The sequence below is a fragment of the Denticeps clupeoides genome, chromosome 16 (genome assembly GCF_900700375.1).
Source record: "Denticeps clupeoides chromosome 16, fDenClu1.1, whole genome shotgun sequence".
NCBI classification, from domain to species: domain Eukaryota; kingdom Metazoa; phylum Chordata; class Actinopteri; order Clupeiformes; family Denticipitidae; genus Denticeps; species Denticeps clupeoides.
In genome coordinates this window covers 12976932-13001138 of record NC_041722.1, presented here as the reverse complement: position 1 = coordinate 13001138, position 24207 = coordinate 12976932, and the positions used below count along the sequence as shown (strand labels likewise).

General features: G+C 42.7%; 1 protein-coding gene across 3 annotated transcripts in view; it reads left to right on the top strand.

Annotated features, from left to right (window-relative positions):
* The first annotated feature begins 2090 nt into the window (after positions 1-2090).
* glceb (glucuronic acid epimerase b) overlaps positions 2091-24207 on the top strand; it is a 34243-nt gene continuing 12126 nt past the window's right edge. The window contains exons 1-2 of one of the 3 annotated variants that reach the window (XM_028957196.1): positions 2091-2271; positions 22604-22717. The gene's annotated coding sequence lies outside the window, so the exon portion shown is untranslated. Of the gene's footprint in view, positions 2272-16544; positions 16698-22603; positions 22718-24207 lie in introns of those variants that run through there. The other 2 variants (XM_028957198.1, XM_028957199.1) reach the window with 2 other exon arrangements.

Sequence of the window (24207 nt, the reverse complement as noted above, 5' to 3'; positions counted from 1 at the left end):
TATGAATGAACACATGTGGAGTTATGTACCTAACAAAAAAAGGTGAAATAACTGAAAACATATTTTATATTCTAGTTTCTTTGCTCTGATTACTGCTTTGCACACTCTTGGCATTCTCTCGATGAGCTTCAAGAGGTCATCACCTGAAATGGTTCTCCAACAGTCTTGAAGGAGTTCCCAGAGGTGTTTAGCACTTGTTGGCCCCTTTGCCTTCACTCTTTTGATGCCTTCAGTGAGATGCCAACGTAAATGGTCATGAAAATAAAGAAAACACATTGAAAAAGAATGTGTGTCCAAACTTTTGGCCTGTACTGTATATTTTCACACAGTCTGTTTTTAGACAGCCTAAAATCTATAATACATATCAAGTTCAAGTTTGTTTATAAAACACTTTTAAAACAGCACTGTTGACCAAAGAGCTGTACACAGACAAAGAGAAAAAAGAGAGACAGCGAATAAAACAATAAAATAATAACAACCACGATAAAACAGTAAAACCAACTTCTCAGACAGAAAAATGTGTTTTAAGGGAGCAGGGAGCTGCCTGATTTTCAAGGGCATTTCATTTCATAGTTTTTTTGAGCAGCAACTGAAAAAGCTCGGTCACCCCTAAGTTTCCTCCTTGTCTTAGGGACAACTAACAATGAATGATCTGCTGACCTGAGAGCACAAAGAGGGGCTTACAACTGACAGACAGTTTGCAGAGACCATGAAACCATTTAAAAATGAGTAAAAGAATTTTGAAATCCATCCAATAACAAACTGGGAGCAAATGTAATGATACTAGAACTGGAGTAATGTGCTGTGTTTTTTTGTACCAGTTTTTTGGACAGTTATCTCAGTTGAGAAAGCTAGTTTTGAACACTTAGATGATCTGTGCATCAAATGACAATTCGCTGTCCAACATTTTTGCTGTCTGTGTCAAGTGTTAACTTAAAGAACCTTAGTCAATTTTACTTCTATCGCTCGCTCCAAACAACATGACCTCTGTCATTTTTCACTAATGACATCAATGACATCCATGCTTTAATTCCTACAATACGCTCCTTGTTTTAGTGACATATAGATTTGACTGTCGTCAGTGTAGAAATGGAACGCAATGCCAAATTTCTGTAGAATTGAACCTAGAGAAAGTAAGTACAAAGAGAAGAGAAGAGGCCCAAGAATAGAACCTTGAGGCACTCCATATGTAAGAGATCTAAAGACAATCTAAAACACCACTCTGAATGCTCACCCAGTTGTGCAAACAAGACAGGAGAATCTCATGGTCCAGTGTGTTGAAGGCAGCTGTTTTGTCGAAGAGTACCAAAACAACACAGTGGGCAGAATTTGCGGCTAAAAGAATGTTTTTTCTCCAAGGAAAGGAAGGCATTAATAATACTGATACACATAAGGTGTAAACATCGAAAAACATATTTAAAACACTGGGAGAACCTGAAGGCCTCATATGACTAATAATTTCTTCCAGATATAATAAAGTGACAGGCTCAAACTGGTCAAAGACAGCTGAGCATGTGACATAGATGGAGCCGTCATAGGAAGAAGGACATATTAGTGCCCTGGTGCTCGACACCTTATTAATGAAGACGTTTAAGAAGTTGTCACACAATTAAGTTGAATTAACCATGTAGTCTGATTTTGGAGCAACAGAATTTGCGGTTTTAAACATTACATGGGGATTGTGGGAATTAAGACTCAATAATACGAGAAAACGTTTATGATATTATTTCACATTTTCTGATAGCAGCACCAGCCTTCTCTCAATATCTGGAAAGGCCCCTGCAGCTTGTCCTGAAGAACTGTACATTCGCCCAGGGCTATTCATCATTTAACCAGGGCTCACGTTAATGCTCAATGTTAAAATATTATATTTTAACATTGCATACTATTGTTCACTATAGTGTTTTGACTTTATTGCTTTATGTTCATTATAAAGAAGCAAACTTTTTTTCTTTTTTTTTTAATGCGAAGGCAACAACTATTTAATACATGCTTTTGGACCAAAAACTATTTGTCCCAGTGATGAAGCTGCGCTTGGCCAATCCGCTCGTTCTCCCGTCTTCTCGCGAGATCTCGGCGGCATAGTTAACCGCTTGCAGCGCGAGCGAGGGCTCACTGGCGTGAGCTCGGGTGTCGGTGCTCACGGCGGAGCGGCGCGGCGCGGCTGTCGCTGTGTCTGGCTGGCTGGTTTGTTTACGCCGAGGCCTCCGGGGGGGGGGAGCCGCCCGTCCGCGCACATGCCGAAGTCGCCCTTCGCTCTGGGCTGAACAGGTGAGTACAGCTTTTATTGGGGGGGGGGGGGGCTTCCTGCCTCGCTAGCCGTGTTGCCATGTCGCCAGTGCCTTCTCTTCACTAGCATTGTTGTTTAACATTTGCTAGCAAATCAGTGCGAGGCTGGTGATAAATAAGCATTTTTACACTCGAGCGAGTGACATTTATTTAGTCCGGTTGCGCCGCCTGTTCCGCTCTGCCTCTCTTTTAGAGAAAGAAAAGAAAAGCACTAGCGAGCGTTCCAGCGAGTTCTGCTGCTTGTCCTTGCAAACTGCTGTGGATGCTGCAGCCTCGAAGTTGTTAATCAGCCAGCAGAAGCGGCGCGGAAAGTAAGTTCCGAATGAGTTCTACATTCGGCGTTTGTCTTGGAACATAAAGCGAACAGTGCGGAACCAAACTGCACGCTGCGGCGGGATGTTCCGGAGGATGGAACGTTTTAATTCGTTGCTATATCTCACCGCATGCGTGGAAAGGCTTTGATGCACATTTCGTGTTTTCGCTTTTTGCGAAAATCATCTTAAGATGGACGCATATGACGCAAAAAGTATTTACATGACATGCATAATCGGTGCAGTTAGTTATGAATTTTGCTTACAAGTGATTCTCAACGATATCTCTTTTAAAATATACTTCTTACTCTACTGCAAGTTAGGCTATGGTAAAAATGCTTATTACATCATTATTACATGCAACATTATTATTATATGAAGATGTTCTCGCAATGTCTGTCATTCAAGTATTTAATTGCATGCCAGGTTTGAGTATTATGGTCCGGTTTGGATTTTTGCCTTAAAATGTAAAGGAGCCGGATGTATGTATGTATGTATGTATGTATGTATGCATGCATGCATGCATGCTATGTTCTGTTTCTCGTGGACATGCTATAAAAATTGGCCACCAAATTCAGAAAAACTTGCTGAGACAGTAACCATGCAGTCTTTTTCATGTCTTGCACTGGTTTCTATCCTTTTTTTTTTTTTTTTAGTGGATTGGATAGAATCAGCTTCAGCACTGCAGGCATTCAGTCTGTCATATTTAATCATGATCTCAACTTATTGTGAATTATTAATAAAATTGAATTGATTATATTCTATATATATATACTCAGACTTCAAACTGACACGTTATAGATGTGTAATATGAGAATAATTGTTGTGCAGTGCTAATATGAAGCGTGTACATGCCTCACGGCCATATTACACCTCCCCATGTTGTGCTTACGTTGGTGAAGAATCATCGTCGAAAGGTCAATACCAGAGGATGAATATAAAGGAATTTTGAAGGCTTAAATGGCCTTATGAAGGCTTTTGAAGATGCATAAGTTCGGATGTGGTCAGGAAGTGAGGGGTCTTGGGTTCGAGACATGGACAGCAGGAAGCCTTTCAAGGAGACTAGTGTCATTTTTGAAGTAGAATTTCTCTGTCTATTATCTGTTATGCTGAGTGGTTTTGTGCCAGGATTTAAACCGTGAGAGAAAACACCCAGGTCATGTTTAAAGTAGCATTGCTGTAAATCTTATCGCCTGGAGTTCATATTGTCGGCCATGAGGGTGGCGCTATCATGTTAGTCCAGAACAGGAAGTCTGATTAAGAGATGCCAACATATTTTGGTACCCCACCTGTTTCACCTGCCCGGGAGGTATGGTTGAAGAATTGTACCTTTCACCAAGACAATAGTTCAAATCCCGAGGGAGACGGAAGTCCTGCTGGGAAACCTTGGGCCCTGCATTCATGTGGATGTTGCTTTGAGACGCACCAACTTCCCGAAGATTGTTGCAGACCACATTGTTGATTCTACTCGCCTCTTTTTTTTTTTTTTTGAAAGATGATTCACCCTGCCTCCCTGCAAAGGGTGTTCAGGAATTTGTTTGAAGAACATGACAAAGAGTTCAAGGTGTTCGCTTGGCCTGCAAATTCCCCAGATCTCAGCGTGCGAGCAACCTTCAGAGGTCTTGACGAGTCCACGCCTCGAGGTGTCAGAGCTGCTTGGGTAGCACAGAGTAGCCTATTTACGAGTAAATTAATAAAATAAATATATCTTAATGGTTCAGACTTATTAGCTGATTATCTAATTATTAAGTATTGTTAGAGTAATGGAAACAGTCTTGTAATTAACAGATAATTATACTATTTCATATACATCTGTAGTGACGGATGTTCAGCAGAAGAAGAATTAGTCATAAATATTGATTAATATTACTATGATGTAAGGCTGGGCGATATGGCAAAAAAAGTGATCACGATTTATCTTCCCATATTAAGCCATTTGATTTTTATCACAACTTTTTTTCTGATATTGCCAGATTGAAAGTTACACAGGCTGGTTTCTCGCCTGCTCGTGTTAGTATCACTAGGACGCCCCCAAACTCTCTCTGGCTCCATTTTCAGCCATTTAGTTATTTTCTAGCTTTGCGCAGCGAACCACTTCACGTGGTGCTGCGTGCATTGCTTCCATATTCCATCTCCCCAGCAGCCACGTGTCTCCATTTTATAAATAATGTAAATATGCACAAAAAATGCTAATTTCTGACTTTTTTTTTTCGTGATCAAGATTACTGAGATTGAGTTGAATTTTATCGCGATCATTGATCGAAATCATATGATCTCCCACCCCTTCTATGAAGCAACAAACCGGTTTGCCAGCATAATGTCCATTAAAAGAGTACTGTTCAATTCAAATGTGTACCAAATTCAAACAAACATGATATGTATATTAATTTACATATATCTATGTAATTATATCATTTATTTAAGATATTCTGTCTTGATAGTGAGGGGAGTTGATGCCCAATATTAAGTAATAGTCATGGAGGGTCAGTAAGTATATTTTCTACTTGGCATGCGGTAAATCACCCCTCACCCCTTTAGGCCTTTGACATGGGAGGCATATGGCTACTCTGCACCGCACAGCCTCTTCTTGAAACCAGCAAATCCTGTCTTAAATGACTGTCTCCATGCCCCCTTCAGCCTCTCCCAGATCAGAGAGATTATGCTGATAGCCTTCTGCCATTTCATCTTGCCTTGAATTATGGTCTGTTAGTAGCACTTTTAAGTTCTAAAAATCTATGTCTCAAACTGTAAAGCATTTACATATTTGCTACAGGAAGCTAAAAGAACTCTATTGTACACAAACATTCTGACATTTAAGAGGAGGGAGATTATTTTTACCCCCCTTACTTCTCTCTTATTATCTCTGGTTGAAGTACCTGTGCCTGCCAAGGAAGCACCGAGTGCTTTGTTCAAAAGATATGATTTTTGTGCAGTAATTAGGGACTCAGGGAATTTTCATTGCGAATTTGGCTGCAATAGAACCCTGAACTCACAGAAAGCCAAGGAGACGCTGGGATAAAGTAAATTATTCCCCATCTCTACCTGCTAATAAGGGTTATTTTTAATACGGCAGACGTTTTCCTCTATAATGAGGTTTGGGGCTCTTGGAAAGAAAAGGTGGTGGAGAGATTGGGACGCCATTAGCGTCTGATCATCGAAGATGTGTTTTTTTTGTTTGCCGCTTGCTCTCAACTTTTAACTTGTGCATGAATGTGACTTTTGCTTGACCATTTGAGTGTTTTTATCTGGCCCGCTTGTTTTAGCTGATTGAGTTGGCTCTTACTGGGTTTTTGACTGGAGTGTGAAGCCAAGCCTCCTGCGAAGACTAATAATAGTCCAATGTGGGAAGTTGGCCTCTCTTGGCTCTTAGCTGGACACTTCCTGAAGGCCTCCAGCACAAAAGTCGCTCTTGTAATTTGGATCGCTCTGACGTCCCCGACAACTGGATAACTGGCTAAGTAACTCTGTTGTCAGGACTCTTGACCGCATTGGGTAATTCTGCAAAGCCACACTCTTGGGCAACAGAGCGCCATTAAAAAACAAGACCTCCTCCAGAACACAGAAGTGCCATGAATATAAAGCACTCTAATGGATTTGAGGCATTTGGGATCAATAAAACCTGTAGACAGTGAAGGTTTATGGTGCCCTTGCAATCAATATGCTGACTGTGTTGCGGGACAATGGGCGACAGAGGTGATGGAGACAGAGAGACTGCAGTCTGGCCTGGGGTGTAAATACTTTATTGCATTTTTTACAAAAAAGGCTTCTTATTTTCTTTTGGCTGTTCAGTCAGATGTCACGCTTTATTGTTTTTATTTTTTTTATTTTTTATGCAGTTCTCACACATTTCGCAAAAGTGTATTTGGACTTTTCTCTCTGTGTTTCTACTTTGCTTCAATCGCTCTCATTTTAAAGTGCAATGCATAAACTAGTTTTGGCATATTTCAGACCAGATGTTGCTTATGAAGACAGATTCTGGACTAAAAGCATGGCTCTTTTAGGACTCTTTCACACCTTCGGTCCTTTGCTTTGCTCTAAGTCCCTTTTTGAACATTCAACATTGTAGAATTTTCCTCTTGGTTCGATTCCCTTTCGCAAAAATCCAAGCGCTTCATATAACGCCAAAATGTGCTCTCTGCTGACTGGTCAGATGTATCGCCACGCAGATCTGCTCTTGTGGACTGTGTTTGCAGGAAAATGGATGCAAGTACGTTTTCACGGGCTGGCTATTACATGCATTTACTACTTCAGGGACAACATAAATTTTGATAATGTTGCGTCTTGAAAACAATACGCTGATGAACTGGAGTCGCCGAAGGTGCATAACAAGACAACACCAAGATGGGAAACGAAGTTGAGTTTGATTCAAATGCACTAAATCCTGTAGGTGTGAAAGTGCCTTTAATGTGTGTGTTTGACACAATATTAAGAGTAGTGTTGTGGTTCGTTTCTCTTTTGTGGTTTTGTTGCTAAGTGAAACCAATGATTTGGCAAAAGTTCTGACACAACCCTCATCATTTTTGTGGGCCGGCACCGAGAAACACATATGTCCCCAGTAGCTGGGTTAGTGTTGATGTGATCAGTAACATTGCTTTAAAAAAAAAAAAAAAAAAAAAAAACAGGTTATGCTCCATCCAGGTGGTTCATCCTGCCCTGTTAATGGACCAGAGAATAGAAATCGTATTTCGCAATTCTCTCTGAAAAATTCAGTAAAGGTTTAATTACTGGCCAAAGATATGAGAAACAGACACCTTTTTTTTTTTTTTTTTTTTTTTAAAACAGACACGCCATGTTTTGGTTCCGTGTGTTAATAACTTGAACCCCAAGGTCGGAAGTTTCAGAAATGTTTTTGGATTTAACTTTGCTCTATAAACAAATCCTTTGAATATCAAAGAAAAATCTCTCACTGCCCTGACACTTGAAACAGGAGGTTGCCATATATTTCTGTTCATCGCTTTTTGATTTTATTTATTTATTTATTTGTTTGTTTGTTTTTTTGTAGGGAACTTGCAATCTGTCTTTATATTGATCTCATTTTTTTTTAATACCTGTATATATATTTTTTATAATTCAAATATTTTGTGTGTTTGTTATTTGTCAAATCCTGGTTCATCAGTGCAGGAGTATTTATGCCTGTTTTTATTTTACAGCCAAGAATGTCCCATTAAAGTCCTGTCCCTGGGTTGAGGGTTTGATGACACATAAGTGAAGTTGACTCAGCAGGGGCCCATTGGCTTCAGACTCCCTCTGGGATTGTTTGTCCTGGCAGTTGAGCCCCTCGCTGTGTCTCCCCGAGGGCACAGTTCTCCATGGCCCAGTTCACACAGCCGACCTGAGCGGCATTAATGCCCCTCTGCGTGGGATGGGCTAATCCTGGTCTTTAAACGCAAAGCCTACCGGTCCTGGGACAAAGGCGCTGGCTCCACTGCCCATAGTACTACACAAACACGCAGCCTATGTAATTGTGCTGTAGTCATTCACTGTACGGCATTATCTGTGGCGCTGAATGGGAAAGGGAGATGAAAAGAGGCTGTTTGCTTCAATAATCTGGCAGCGTAGACGCGTCGCCGGTCTTGGCGCTCTGTGCCAGCATTGTGCTGCATGGAGACTGGAGATCACGAGACTTGGTACAGGAGTGGGCTGTCGTGGGATAAATGGGCATCTACTGTAGTCTTGCTGTCGTCCCTGCTGTCGCCTGTCCTGCCAGGCGGAGAGTCTCCGTCTCCCAGCTGGGACTTAGGCCACCAGACCCGTTCTGCAAGGGTGTCCGTTCGACTGCCTGGCTTGAGGAGCGGTTGTTAGTGAGCCACCTTCTGCCTGAGGTCATTGTCCCTCTCACTTTGCGAGGGACACTCCATCCCTCCTCCTGCATTTTCTCCCTGACCTCATTTGTCAAATGCGCTTTGGTGATGTGTGCCACTGATGGCAGCAGACAGCCTCCGGTATCGGTGTAAGTGAGCAGGAGTGCTGCTGTTTTCGGTGGTGGTGACTGTGTGGTCCATTAGTGGGTACGGGTGGGAGACAAAAAAAATGTCACAGCACTTCCTGACCGTTTTACTACATTTTTATGTATAAATTCAGTCTAAAATTTGGTATGCAAAGTATAAAATAAAAATACTAATACAGGGCACTCATATATATTGGCCAGACTTCCACTGGTCTGATATTGACAACAGGAGACAGAGAGCTAGAAGGAAAAACTACCAGTCATAGTTTCTTGTTTTGTGTCATATATCAATTTTAGACACACACTCGGCCTTTTACTGATTCATTACCATAACATGGTTTTACAGCTTAAAATGGCATCTGTTTTAGAATAAAGGCAGTTTTGAAATACTGTTTGAAAATGCATTATAATTACGCAGTTCTTATAATAAGAAAAACTGTCCTACTAATGGTGCACTGCACATGTATTATCTTACCAGCAGCATATGGCAGGAATTAAACATAAATCACACCAGACTTGTGTAAATTGGTTCAATATGTCTGTTAGTCATGTTTGTTATATCATAATAGTCAATGGTGACACTTTCTTTGTTATCATAGTATTATATAATGATCCGTCACCCATCCCTTTTTTTTATTATATATATTCTCCCATTCCAGTCTTGAAATCATGTCAGACAACGTTTTTACTTCTTATTGTATGATTAGAAGGCATGTTGGTCAGCGCATTAATAGACGGGGAGATCTTTTTTTTTTTTTTTTTTTTTTTTTTTTTCCGCTGGATAAAAGTTAATGTTTAATGATTGGGATTAAACTTTCATAAACTGAAATTAATTTTTGCAGTTAAATCGGGTTTGAGGGCCAATCGCTTACTGTGAGTATATTCATGCTCTACCGCCTTCTGTCCTGTCTTATTACTTAATCCAAAGCTGACTGTTCAGGGTTTGATGAAATGGACGGTGTATTTTAGGGCCACGGGCCCGTGTTGCCCAGCTGTGGCAGTTGGCCGTATCGCTGCCTGTTGCTCGGAAACTCTGCCACTGACCTTTGCTCCACTTAGCACTGTGGTTTTTAGAGGCGATTATCCAAACATTCATCCCTACTACTGTGGCACCAAGGGAATAAAGGGGCTTTAAATCACATGACTGTCTGACCATTGGCGCATGATCTGCCCCTATGATATTTTGCTAGTTTTAGCAGCCAATGGCTCTTTTTTTTGTATTTTTTTAGTTATTATTTTTCAAAAGAAAGATATTTTTGCCCACTTTATACTTGTTAGGCAAGGAGTGTTTGTAGCTAAAACCACTTTGCGCATGCTGTATAAAAACACATTATAGGCTGTGTGTGTATTTGGATCAGAGCTTGGCAACGGGCTCATAATTTAGAAGAACTCGTATCTATTTCACACAACTAGCTTTAATACAGCCACGGTGTAATGAAATATCCTGAGGCGGCCGTTTTTTTTTTTTTTTTCCCATCTCTGTCAGTGGAGCCATTTTCTCAGGAATGATGACTTGCTTAATCGTTTTTATAGCTGTCGTCATGAGTAAGTGCCTGGAGTTCTCCTGTGGTATAACAAACGAGGCGTTGCTCAGGCTTTTTCCACTTTTCACACAAAATTTCTCCTCCAAGGATGTCTTCAGTGAAAGACAAACAATGATCATGTTTCAAAGGATTTAAATGTACTTTTTGTCTTTCTTTCTTTCTTCAAAGGAGATGTTTTTGTCTTTGTGGCATCCTTGTGAGTGCAGGTAGGAGGGCATTATGGAGTCTGTTCCAGTTGAGTTTGGCGAGTTTTCAGTCATGGTTGCTCCCCTCGCCTCCCCCTCTCCGCTCACAATGGGCCCTCTTCTCCGCTGCCTTTGTTCCGCTCAGGGCCTGCAGACTGATGAAGCGCAGTGGGGTCGAGAGCCCCGCTTTGTCACTTGTCACACAAAGGTTTGAAGAGCTGAACTCTGATGGCCAACTGCTTTCTTCGGTCCTTTTATATGGCGGCTTGAATCTCCCAGATATTCACTTTGCATGTTGAGTGTGTGGTTCCTTATTACACACCAATTCACACACACACACGTGTGGGCGTTTGAAATAATTGAACAATTGGAATAAACCATGTACACATTCTTCTTTAGATCTCTTATTATGTTGATTTATTTAATAATAAAATAATAATAATCTATTCAGTATTCTACTAGTCCATAATAAAATACTAAAATCCTGAAATATTAAAACAAAACAGTAAATTCTCAAGTGTACAAAATGACTAACCATTTACTATTAGCAGCATTTTAAAGTCTCTTTGTAACACCAATGTGTGAATTATGTTTTATATTTTTGGTACTACCAAAATTGCCATATTATTGCCATTACTGGCGACAAAGCTATATAACTTGTGCATCACCTTGCAGAAAGTTGTCAATCCAGCCTGAACTTTAATGCCCTAAATAGAACAGTCACTGGTTATAAGCAGTGTGGGTTTGACCACCAATATATTGATCCGTTATGTTCTTTTACGACAATTGCAGCATTGGTTCTTTGTCTTTCCTTTACCATCATGTTGCCGCACGAACTGCACTGCCATTAAATCTTTGATGGTTTGATTGGATTGAAAGGAGAATATTTTTCTATTCAGTGTTATTGTGCAAAGTGTTGCAGTGTTTGAATTATAATTTTATTTAAAGATTACCAGTTTTATGCACATTTTGAAAACCTGAGTAGAACTACGCAGGAATAGAATAGTGCAAAATTGTGAGCTGCTTCCATTGCTCACCACCTACATCTATGTTTGTGCTCGTCCTCCTTTTGATGCCGCTCAGCCGTTTTCCTCCACTTTAGCTCCGTCACCAGAACCGACTGTGGCATCCTGCAAAGAGGAACCGGTAAGAGGCCGGATTTATCTTCCTTGTTTTTTTTGCTGAAGGACCCTTTGCAGCTCCACGCTGCTTCTTCCAGGAAAAGGAACAGCGCTGAGACATCCAAGGCTCGCAGATTTAAAGCGGGCTTTTCCGCTGGAAGTTGAACGTTTCAGAGGCATGATTTTGACGCTTGTGTTGCGTGAGCGACGAAACCGCGAGGAGGGGGGGTGCCGCCTTCTGAATGAGGGCGAGTCAGATGTTGACAAGTTTAAAATAAAACCATAAAGGGGAGTAATACCGCCTCCCTGCTGTGATCCCTCTCAAGCTGTTTTTCTGTAGGCACTTGCCGATGTTGGTACAACAAGCGGCCGTTTTTTTTAAAACTCTGCCTTTCTGTCTGCTCCCTGTCTGAATGTGTGCTCAAGACGTCCCCTCTGTTTGAAGACGTGGAACACCTTGGCCATCTGCTAATTTGGAGGCAAGCATTAGCGTTGCGCCATGTGGTATCTGCAGAGAGGACGAGTGGCTGAGCTTGCTTTCAATTACAGGCCTGAAGGAAAGAGGTGTTTTGGGAGCTCTTTGAACTGAGGTCCCTCCCAAAAATGGGCTTAAGATGAGGCTGTGTGACGCTTAAACTCCACAAACGGGCTTTTAACTTTTTAAGGGCAGATCTGTTCCAAAAATCTTTTGCTTCTTACAAAGAATTTGCCTAAAACCTCCTTCATGTCCGGACCTGGAGTTGTAATTTTTCTGTTTAATGTGCGTTAACTAGTGCTGTCATGGTCATCTATATTAGCTATCTCAAGCCATCTCCCAGTTATCAGGCAGTTGATGGTTGCAACTACAAAATGAAAAATGATTATGAGGTGGCAGCTAACACGCAGAATTTTGCAGGCTTTTGCGGGGATTGTAGCACTCTAAAATGCCTGATAATTCATGAACAACTTTGTTCCACAGAGAATAAAATGGAAATGTCTTTAGCAGTGATTTCTGTTAAGTCATATCTACCTGATCTACGTGTGCACATGTGCAGCTCAGACTGTTTCCAATCAGCAAGAGTGGTAAGTCAAATTCACGATGGATTAGTTATTGGTCAAATATGTGGAAAGGCTGCAGTGATTTGATTTTGATGGGACGCGGTTGTGAGATTGAGCATAAATTTGCCTTAACTGTTGTGATTGCAGCACTATTTTATTCTGGAGGGATTTCGTTGCATCGGTCATCTTGCTTCTGATTTAATGGTCCATCATAATGATGTTTCTGCCCCTTTTTGTTATTTCTCTCTCAAACCTTATGTTATGATTAATACTAGGGACTTAACAACGTACTGTGAATCGGTTAAAATGGATAAAAATGTGTGACTGACTCATGCTTTTCCAAAGGAACTATTAACATGATGAAAATTAGTGTTTGCTGCTCATTCTGTAAGTCGTTTATATACAATTTCCCTGTAACACGTCATCCATTGACTTCCTCTCATTCTCATATGTCCTTTATTGCTTTCTGTAGCCATAGTTCTCCACTGCCATGTAGGGCTGCACGATTTGGGGCTGCACGATTATTGAGATCAATATTGTGATATGCGATTGCGATATGATAAAGGACACTTGCTTGTATATCAATGAAAAGTCGCATACAAATTACTAATAGTGAAATGTTTCATTTAAGTGAATTAAGTGAAACATACAAACTACTTATAACAACTTGAAATGCTGAGTGCTTTCAAAATACAATATTCTACTAAATTAAATAATCACAAAAAAGTCTTTACTTTAAAAAACCATTACTGTCGAACGACAAACCCTGGTAAGGCTAAACAACTATTTTGGTTATATTTGGCCATTATAAAATCCCGTATTATAGTTCTTACGTTTAACCAAAACGTTGTTTGGAGGCTGACTTGAACACAGGGATGCATAGCTTTGCTAGCTTAGCTAAGGTTAATATTTGTAAACTGAGGTGAATTTCTTTAGGAAACCTTCAAAGTTTGAGAAAAGTGAACTAAACAGCTAAGAACAGTCTAAATAGTTAATGCCTACGTTTAGCCAAAACGTTGTTTGGAGGCTGAGTTGAACACAGGAATGCATAGCTTCGCTAGCTTAGCCTAGCTTAGCTAAGGTTAAGACTTATAAAATGGGATTTTATAATGGCCAAATATATTCAAAACAATTGTCCAGCCTTACCTATGAAATATAATCCCCCGGGATCTGGTTTGGAGCGTACAGCGGTTTGTACAGCCCCAAGCAGCACAAGAGTGAGACATTTTTATGCACTTCTCTCCATAGACATGTATATGCATCACTTAACAGCACAGCCTGTCGCAATATGGCGGCGACGTTGTGTACCCATATGTCTATGCGAATCACGAATCTGAGGTCTCCATTGAACCGAATCGAAAGTCATGTGACCAAACACGTCACATTTAAATCGCAGCTTTTTGCGTTCATGTAATCGCACAGACTGACATCGCGATTACGATTGCGATTAGATTAATCATGCAGCACTACTGCCATGTGTGAAATATTCCAGTAACTCTGCTGTGTTCACAGAGGCTGGGTGGCACAAATTGCTCAGAGAGCCTCTCTGATGATTATGATGGTTCCAGTTAGCGAGGTCAACCCTGGTTGAGGCAAGTGAATTGTTTTATGGTAGAAAAAGTTTCTGCAACTGAATCTGCCTCCACCCTAAGGGCCTACTGGACCTACTGCTGATTTTATGTAATCTCTCTTTTCTCCCCCTCTTTTTTTTCAGTCTGAATATTCATGAGTAGAATTTTCCTTCCTTGAGTTTCTCATTATTAATTGCATGTAATCCAGTGGTCTAAAAAACATGCTGCTTGTTTTATCTCGATTTGGAAGAGATCCTCTGCAGTGTCCAAATGCCTGTGACATTTTGCCCAATGTTGTGTGTGTGTGTGTGTGTGTGTGTGTGTGTGTGTTTTGCATTTGTGCTTTTGATTTCACACTTCCTGCCACTCAAGCTTGGCTTGTGAGAACTTGCCATATGCTGCACACTGACAGCATTCCTGTTGCTTTAAATATTAGCGATTGTGTATCAGCATAAATACTCGAGTGACGTGTGTGTGTGTGTGTGTGTGTGGGGCACACGCCGCTGTCTGCCGCTGAACAGCTGGGCTGTTAGGCCAGGTGTGGTTATATAAATGACAGTGTTGAATGTCTTGGGCGTGATCTGATGAGCCCCAATTCTCCCACTACAACGGAGCTTTTGCATCGCGTAACATTTAATCATGCGGAGTCTTGATCGCCTGTTCTCTGACTGATCATGACCCCTTTATGGTTCAACCTAAATTCTGTTGAGGTAGATTTAATCACCATGCAATAATTGTGATTTAGAAAATGTATGTGAGAGACAATGTAAGAGAATTGTATTGCTGTTATTAATAATATTAATAACAGATTATTATCCTGTTTCATCAGTTTTGCTGCTATCTCTTGCACGCTCACAGTACAAGATACATTTACAAGGTACATAAAGCCGCTATTAATGTGCAGGAGACTCCGTGAACTTCCAGGAGAGGCGCCATGTCTGCGCAACCATGGCGGATCATGCTCCTTATATTTGGTCGACTGTGGAAAAGTGTCAGCAATGAGCAATTCCAGGATGGGTTAACACTTATTTGTCATTTTTATTAAATAAGCACAGACCCTGCATAGTCGGAAATAGAGAAATATTCTTATTACTTGTCTATTTACCAAGTTGAGTAGAAAATATTCTGAGAGCAATACAAAAATAATAGGCCACCTGAAGTAATTGTGATCAGGTCATTATGCAATAAGTGCCGTAATTATGTGTCCCACTTAAATCACAACCATTTGTAAATATCACCAAACTAACAGTTATATTTTGTGTGTCATTGCATCATTTGACCTAGAGGTTGCCGTGTAGGAGTGGGTTGTAGCCATGGTAATATTGGGATTTTCGTCCTTTTGTCACACATGCGTAACATTGACCATCCGTAAGCATATACACCCTGGCGACCAACAAGTCCCTACTGGCCGCTGATTCGCAAGGTACAAACATTTAATTCATTCATTGGATGGATTTTAATATTTAAAAAATTACCGCCAATATTCGAACAGATGCACAAAAAAGGAACTTACACGACACTACATTTGGCAGCCTGTGTGTGTGTGTGTGTGTGTGTGTGTGTGGGTCAGAGAGAGAGAACTGGTTCACAGTGGCCGCCTTCTGCTGTGATTCTTGGGACATCATCCTACCCAAGGTTGATAATAATAAAGAGAGAAGAGTCCTAGCTGCTTACGTCCCTTACACTTACAAAATCCAATTTTACACAACGGACTGACAGTCCCTGGTGCACGTCTGGGTAAATGAAATAAATATTTGAAAAATAATCATTTAAAAAACATTTCTTCCTTTTTAATATTTCTGCGTGGTGATTGAAAGGTGGTGTGCTGTTGTATTTCCCTGGGGCGAGGGTGGAGTTTGGCGTGTTGTGCACACACAGCATCCTGCCTCTCCTCCTAGATGAAGGAGGTCTGCGGCCGAGGAGATTGCTGTGAATTTTTCATTCCGGGCACACGCTCAGAGACGGATCATCTTTGTCAGAGAGTGGATTTCAAATCTGCGTGGAGTGATGAATGTCCTCAAAGACCTCCTGATGTCCCATAAACCCCTATCCCTTTTCTCTCTCTCTCTCTTTTTTGCTCTGTCTGTCTCCGTTTCTGCTCTGTTCAAAAGTTTCCCTCAAAAAAAAAAAAGCCTTTGATTACTGAATAATATCTTGTGCATATGCACAGCTCCGATATGGGTGCAGAAGAAAACCCACCACTCCGAAGCCTTTTCTTCCCGGCATTTATTCATTCTCTCAGTCACTGTCGCAGCAGCGGCACCCCACCAAAGATGGTGTGATATCATTGGGTTTCTTTTTTAAAGCACTTTTCTTTCAAATCTTTCTGATTTCACGGGAAGCTGTTTAATATTCCAAACTCTCCAGCCTCTTTTCAGTACCGAAAAAAAAAAAAAAAACCCTACAAGGATCCGGAGATGTGGGGGTTTGTCTTCATCTGGCGGCAGCTGGGATGGGCCTAGTGTAGGCTTTGGGGCACTTGAAAAGCTTGTGTGTGTGTGTGTGTGTGTGTGTGTGTCTGCTCGCTCCCTGGGTAGATTCTCTTTGGTGTTGTGTGTCTGCCAGCGCAACAGGAGGCTCTCCGGCTCTGCTCGTTCTCCGCCACGTAGAAGACTGCGCGCACCCAACGGCGCGTTGTGTTGAGCCAATTAACCTCCCGACTAAGCAGCTGAGCGGCATTGCGTCCGACAGGTGAGAGCTCCAAGTCTCCCGGCGCCGCGCCGGCTCATTATTTATTTTACACCCTTTAATCCGGGAGACTCGCGTCACGTCGCTGCTGGAGGTGCTTTATGAAATTCCGGAATTTTCCCACAGCGCTGACACCGGCGCAGTTCATTGGGCAGACAGGAAGTGTCTACCTTTCTGCTTTCCACTCCTTTCAAAAGTTCCTGATTCCCCGTGTGGCTGGCAGGGCTGAGCTGGAGACGCGCTCTTCCCTCGGCCGCCGCTGCCTCCTGCGCTTCGTGTCTTTCTGCTGCTCTGACTTTGGGCTCATTAATCTTTTTTTTTTTTATTTTTATTTTTTTTTATATTCGGGTTGACTGCGGTGCATCTGGATGCTGGGGTTTCAGGGCACAGTTTTGTGTGTGTGTGTGTGTGTGTGTGTGTGACCTTCACCTCTACATGTAAAGGCAGTGTGAACTGGTGTGTGAATCACTGTTACAGTGAGGAAGGACCGCAGCTGATATTGGTGAGACACCTCACCGTGTCTGAAGCCTCTTCAGCGTTCAGTGGCCTTGTTTTTCTGACCACTTGTGACTGCCGTGGCACGTCAGAGCCCTGGTGACAGGAAGCTGTTGTGCCAATTTCTGTCCATGAAACGACTATGGACAAGGCTGCAATGTTTAGAGTATGGGTAGGAATTAATGTGAATCAGCATTAAAATATCAGTGTTTCTTTCTAAAAGGGTATCGCAACACTGTCAGCTGTGTGATCATAAAGTACTATTGATTTGGTAACAATTGTTGTAAGAAATGTTTGACTTTTTTTTTTTTTTTGCTTAATGAAACACCTACTCTTTTGCATTAAAGAAATAGTCATACTATTTATGTGTGTGTAGTGTCTGTTTTACCTAACAATTACTGAGCAAATGTAATATGTGAATTGAATCGTATAATCGATGTATCGCAACGCAGACGTGAACGATTTCCTCATCGATGCAGTGTAAAAAAATAATCGTTTATATCATAACATTGCTCTGTGATTAGTGCATAACTTTGCTCGGAGCATAAAGAAAGTGAAAACAAAATTTGCTCTGAATCAAATTTGCATTATCACAACTTTTCATCAGCTCAGACTGATGAAAGTGAACTACTTAGTTTTTCCGCTCCAAAATAGTTGATATGGGTGGTAGTAGCCTAGTGGAAGAGCCAGGTTCAAACCCCACTTATTACCATCGTGTCCCTGATCAAGTGTCTCCAGGGGGGGACTGTCCCTGTAACTACTGATTGTAAGTCGGTCTGGATGAGGGCGTCTGATAAATGTCGCAAATCCAAATGTAAAGTGCCAGCGTGTCTATAATGTATTTCCAAAAGGCAATGTCCTGGTTTTCACAAGGCATCGCTGACTCTAAATGTTTTTTGTTCGTCCCGTACATTAGAAGAGAAGCGGGAAGTTGTGAGGGAACAGGTCTGGATACTCTGAGGTCTCCCTCAAATCCCGGAAAAAGCTAATGAACACATCTGCCGGCTCGTGCTGATGAATCCTTGCTGCCGAAGCGCACGCGTTTTTCCTGATAAGGGCTTCCGTGTTGACAGAATTACTTCGTGATCCTGCCTTCAGCCGCATGTATATAGATGTTCTCCAGCTGTCTGTTCCGCAGTCGGTGTTTCTGACAGGCCACTATAAATCAGGCATGAGGCGACCAGTATTTCCCTTTTAAGTGTGCATCTATTATTTAACCCGTTATATTTTATGCAGAATGGAAATTAGCTGGGCAAAAGCCATTTTCTTTTGCGCTCTTCATCCGCCACCGGATGGAACATTCCGCAGCGGATCAGTGTCTTTCTTATTCTTTTTTTTTTTTTTTTTCTTCCTATTCTCCTTCTGCCATGGCTTTAAATTAGCCTCGGTGCTTTCATACGTCCTTTTGCCATGAAATACAGCAGCTTAACCCCTGTACACTTTGCTCGGTCTCCTCATTGCCCATCTCTTTCTGAAGAAGAGCCATTTTTAGAAGCCCCCCGTCAGAAGAACAATGCGGCGTATCTGTGCCCACGAGGAAATTGTCTGAGCGAGCTGAAGAACGACTGTGTTGTGCCCGTGTGTTAACAACATTCTTTAAGTATCATTTTCGTTCATTTGGTGCACGATGGTGCTGGTTTAGCGGGAGCGATGCGGGGAGCAGACTGCTTCATGGTACATTGGCCTGAATAAATTCCTTCATACTGGAGGCATCGTAGACATGAATCCTCTGTTAAATGGACTGCTTTTTGCTTTTTCCCTTTTCAACAGTTGAATGACCTTAATAGGTTTTTTTTTTTTTTTTTTTCCCGTCTTCCTCCTCGTCTCCTGTCTGAAGCTGATCGATGGCTATATTGCAGGGCCTCTAAAGGACATCTTACAAAAGCTTTTCAGGCAGATTGCACATTCTTCTGTCCAGGTTTCTGCAGAAAAGCTCCTTCATCGCTCCTGCTCTTCAGTGCGGTTCTGGCAGATGACGTTAGTAAGAGAGTCCCGGCCATTACTGCTGAGGGGAACAAGCTCTGGCTTTAATTACACCCCTCCCTCCCTTTCTCGTTCTGTCTTGTGTCTGGATATTTCCTTCTCTTCTCTGGTATTTTGGCGAGGCCGGGTGAAGGCCCTGGCTTGGTCCAGATGCATTCCAGAGGGAGCATTTGTCTCGTGGGAGTGCCACGTTAGCATGAAGACGAGCGGACTCGGCTGCAGCTTTCTCACTCCCCCCTCCCTGAACTTGCATTCGACTGTTGCCAGAGATGCATGCCCATGGAAAGCTGGGAAATAAATCTCCTCTCACCTGTAGGGTCTTTGGACATTAGATTACCTTATCATAACAAAAGCAGACATTCTTCTGTCCGCAAGCATTTGATTTCTTGTTTCTGTGCGTGTGTTGTAAGCTGCGCTTTATGTGCTAATGACTCTAGCCTCTCGTTTGAGTCCGGAGAGCCGCGCCGCAGAGAAACGAGCTTTCGCAAAGCCCGCTGCGATCTACCCGAGACAGCTGGGGTGAATGAAAATCCTGTTTAATGTCACGCTGCTTGGGTTCACTGCCCTCCCCCTACTTGCTCGCTGTAAGAAGGGTTTAGCTGGCTGTGACCTGAAGGAATTGCTAAAGAGCTCGGCTCTCATTGCCGGCCTGATAATGTTTTGGTGATGAAGCAGCGGCGCTGGTGGCTGCCGACTTTTTCGCCAGGGGACCTGTAGGTGCCAAGTGGCTCGGCACCCTTGTTGACTTGTGTGTCTGGTGGAATGTGCCTAAGTCAGCTCAATTAATTTCAGTTATTTCAGAGTTATTTGAAATGGTAAAATGTACATACTAGAGGGAAGACAAGTTCTTTACAGAAGTGGAACACCACTGAGATTCTGACAAGTGAAGTTGTAAGATGATTCCTATCCAAAACTACAACAGCATCAAAGGACCAGTGACCCAAACTGGATTTCTTACGAGACGTCAGCATTCAACATTTTTAAAGCTCTTGGAATATAATACTGCTAAAACCTTTTTTTTTTTTTTTTACAATGAATAGCAGATCTCCTTCGATTGAGAAATCAGGTCCAAATTGGTCACTCTACAGCCCTGATCAAACATTTTTCATCACGGTCCATCTGAAAAGTGTATATAGGCTCAATTATATGATTAATCCACCTTTTTTCTAGACTAATTACAAAATAATTCTGCCTATACAGTGAATATAAATCAAATCCATGATTTGTTTTGGCTGTTAGGTGGCCGACATGAAGAGTTTTTCCTCTTAGACAAGCATTTTTACGGTGTTCCATTGGAATAACAAATCTGTCAATGGAGCTCCAGTTTGACCAAATGTGATAAACCTTCTAATACCTGATTTAAGCGCTTAGTCAATAAGCCCATTTCATAAGTGGATCGATTCATGCTTTACTCCATGATTTACCGCAGTCTTTAATTTAACGACCCTCTGCTCTGGCGCTGCACTGGTATTATATAGTATAGATTAATTGTGGGGTGAAGTGTCCCCGTCAGTTTCACCACATATCTCTTGATTAATTGTCAGCACATTAATGACCTGGCCCTTGCGGTGCCGGTAAATTCATCACGGTCAGCGTTACAAATATGTATTTGTTTTCCTGCTCTCGTTTAGGGTCGATTTACAGCCCGTTCGCCGATAGCTTTTCATGTAAAACGCGCCTCGGCTGCCGTTAAAAGCGGAACGTGCTGCCAATCAGTTTCACCCTGCTTTCACAATATTCCTCCTGAAAAAAACGGGGATCCGCCTGGCAGAGCAATCGGTCACGATTAACGATGCTGCAGCACGCAGGCAGCTCAAGGGCTTTTGGCACTAGCCGGCCAGCCAGGCGCCCTGGACTCGCAGCTAGCCCGCTTGGGCTCTCGCTAGCCCAGATGTTGTCGGTATAAATAGAACATATTCAGCCAATATTGCTGGAAATACCGGAACCTCCGATTTAGCTGATGTAACGATTGAGATGAGGGCCGGTCACGAGTTACGACTGTGTGAAACCAGGCAGTAAAGAGAGGGTAATATTTGTTCGTAGATGCCTCATTTAATACTTTATATATTTAATGGGAGTGTTGACCACTGTTCAGGCCATACGATCCCTGTGTCATGATCATTAGACAAGTTAGCCTGTTTTGACCTGCTTCTATAGAGTAAAAACTGTCGTAAAGTAATAGTCATGGCTGGAAGAGGAGGACTGTGGTGTGCCTGTCTTTTTTTTTTTGGTGCTGGGCTTGTCGTGGTGAGTTTTGGTGTGTGTGTGTGTGCTCCTACATCACATCTCCTGCGGCTTTTTCACGCTGCATTTTATTCACACTCTCAACTCTCTGTACACGGTCCTCGTCATCTCTTGATTTTTTGTTTCTTTTTAATTGCTCTTTTTAAAGCACCGTGCCTTGAGGATTTTTTTTTAAATGTCTTTTTTATTCAGTGTCCACAGGAGATGCTGTGCCATTTTTTATTTTATTTTTTTAAAGAAAGAATAAAATAATGCATTTTCTGTTCTCCAGAGAAGCAGCCAGCACTGTGGTCCTGTAATTCTGTCCAGTCATAGTGGTGGGTGGAGGGTTAGTAGTGCTCACGCGCTACACAGAGGAATGGTGGGTGACTAAAGGCCTGCATCTGCGTGTGTGTGAGAGCTGATTAATCTGAGACAGCTTTGGAGGTCGGGGGTACAGTATGGTCTCTGCAGACGCAGTCCTGGCGCCAATTACGTGTCTGTAATAGGTGAAATGTTTGCTACCTGCCTGGAGCAGTATAATGCAATTCTGGCTAATTGCTCTGGCAAAAGGACGTTCCCATAGTCCTTTGCCCTCATGCTGCCGGTAGAGTGGATCTGAGATACAGGGCAAGTCTGATCATATTTCTTCTGTAGTCTGAGCCTCCTATGGATGAGGATAGTGGAAGAAAAGGCCGTCTGCATCGCATGTACAGTATACCGAGTAGTACTGTTGCTCTGTGTAGTATCCACTAGTGACAGCTTGTTTTGTAGCACTGTACATTTTACACAGCCGCCCCCACAAGCCGCTAAATTCATAATGATCATTTTCCACAGACAAGATGCACCAGCCTGTCAGATACATTTTTCTACAAAAGAAAATAAGACCCTGCGCGTTCACCCCGATAAGATTTTAATACGATTTCAGACGGTCCCATAGCAACGACTGAGATGTGTAACAAGAGGAGTGTTACAAGGCAGATCCCAACTTGACAGACAAAAATGTAAACGACTTATTTAGTATGAAAAGTGTTTTTTGTTTTGATATGTAAGGACAGAAGGATCCCTGTTCCTGATGCCCATGTACCTGCTGTTTCGTAACTGGGAGAGAACTTTCTCTCCCAGCTCACTGGACCGGTAAAAGCTGCCATGTTCTGGTCGGTGGGATCATTGTTTTATATATCACCTCTCTTCGTTTCCGTTGACAGTGAGAAGTTTGCTCGAGGAGGAGACGAGCCGATGATTTAGTCCCGGAGATTGGCGGGCGGACATCTTGGCCGCGATGACTGGACGCACGCAGCTTCTTTGGTGAATGGATCAGGGTGAGCACTTCCCTCCCCGACAAAGTGGCGCCTACCTTCTGCCAGTCTTCGCCTAATCACCAGCAGAGCCGTGACATCGCACCCTACGCCACCGGCCCTTTAGCAGCTCCAACGTGTGGCAGCAGGGGGGCGTGGAGCTCCTCCCGCACTGGCAGTTCATTAGCCGGAGCTCGCTCTGTAATATTGCATTGTAGGCTTTGATCAGCTCGTAATCCCCCGAGCCTCTGCGGCTCTGCCTTGTGCATAGATGATCGCCTGTCATCCTTCTTGCTTTCACACATATGCTCAATGGCTTTAGAGACAATGTCGTGCCACGGTGCCCTGCTGGCCCCCGTCCTGTCCAGATTACGGCCAGCGCGGCTTGTCCGCTTGTACGGTTGGGTTCGGACAGTGTTTATTTATATACTCCCACCCTTCTTCAGTTGATTAGAAGTGTGTTTAATCCCCCTGTAGGCTTTTAATATTGTAAGCTTTTGGTAATAACCTGCCTAATCCCCCGACTACTGATGAATTGGACGAGGGCATTAACTTCAAAGCAATTTCCTCTGTCCTCTTGCCTTTCCACCAAAATAAACAATGTTGCATTGTTCGCCGCTAATTTCACTCTCCTTTTTTGTGGGTTTTTGGCCCATATTTGTTCATTGTTGCTGTTATTTGTATTGTTCTTACTCTAAAGGACGGAAATTGCGCGAATCCCATGTCATGTTTGCGGAGCAACACTGACGTTAAATGGAAGGATAATTATGCAGTCCCCTCCTGACGCACACTCGCTCACGTACGCACTGTCTTCAGTCATCATCTAGTAATACCTGCTCATTTTTCCTTTTTTCTCTGTGCATATTTGTTCTGCATGGATGAAAAACCGGAACGTCGTATGTACTTCTTGTGAGAATATCGGGGCTAAAGACGTCTCGCGTGCTCTTCCCTGCGCAGCTGGGTCCCCGCCTCGCCGCCGCCTGATTTCCCTGTTGCGGCCTGAGACGCGTGGATGCTGTCAGGTTACGCAGCAGCCTGTGTGCTGGTCCGTGAAGGAACCAGGTGTGCTGCTGAGATTGTGCATCTGCTGCGCGATCGAAACCGAGTGAGAGCGAGGTGGCGAAAGGGCTTCTCGATACATCCCTGCAAATGTTCCGAATGCGAGAAGCCCAGGGGAATGGACGTTGTGTCAAATTCTTTGTTCCTCATGATGGAATTCATCCGCAGCGACTCAAAAACATTTTTACATGATCTCAATCTGCCGCTCTCCCCAAACGTCTGTAGCTTCGCTTCGCTGTACGGTGTTACCCTGTAATTACGGAAGCCTTTCTAACGACTGTTTGATCGCACGGCCCCGTAAAGAGACGTTATTGCTGCTTATTGATGGCTGCTGGTTTCTGCACCACCATACACGGCCAGTAATAGCCTTTTGTTTTCACTGTGGCGCCGAGACAACCGGTCCCCTCAGATGTAGCGTTAGCTGGCGCCCTAGGCGTCCAGACGATAACCGTTTC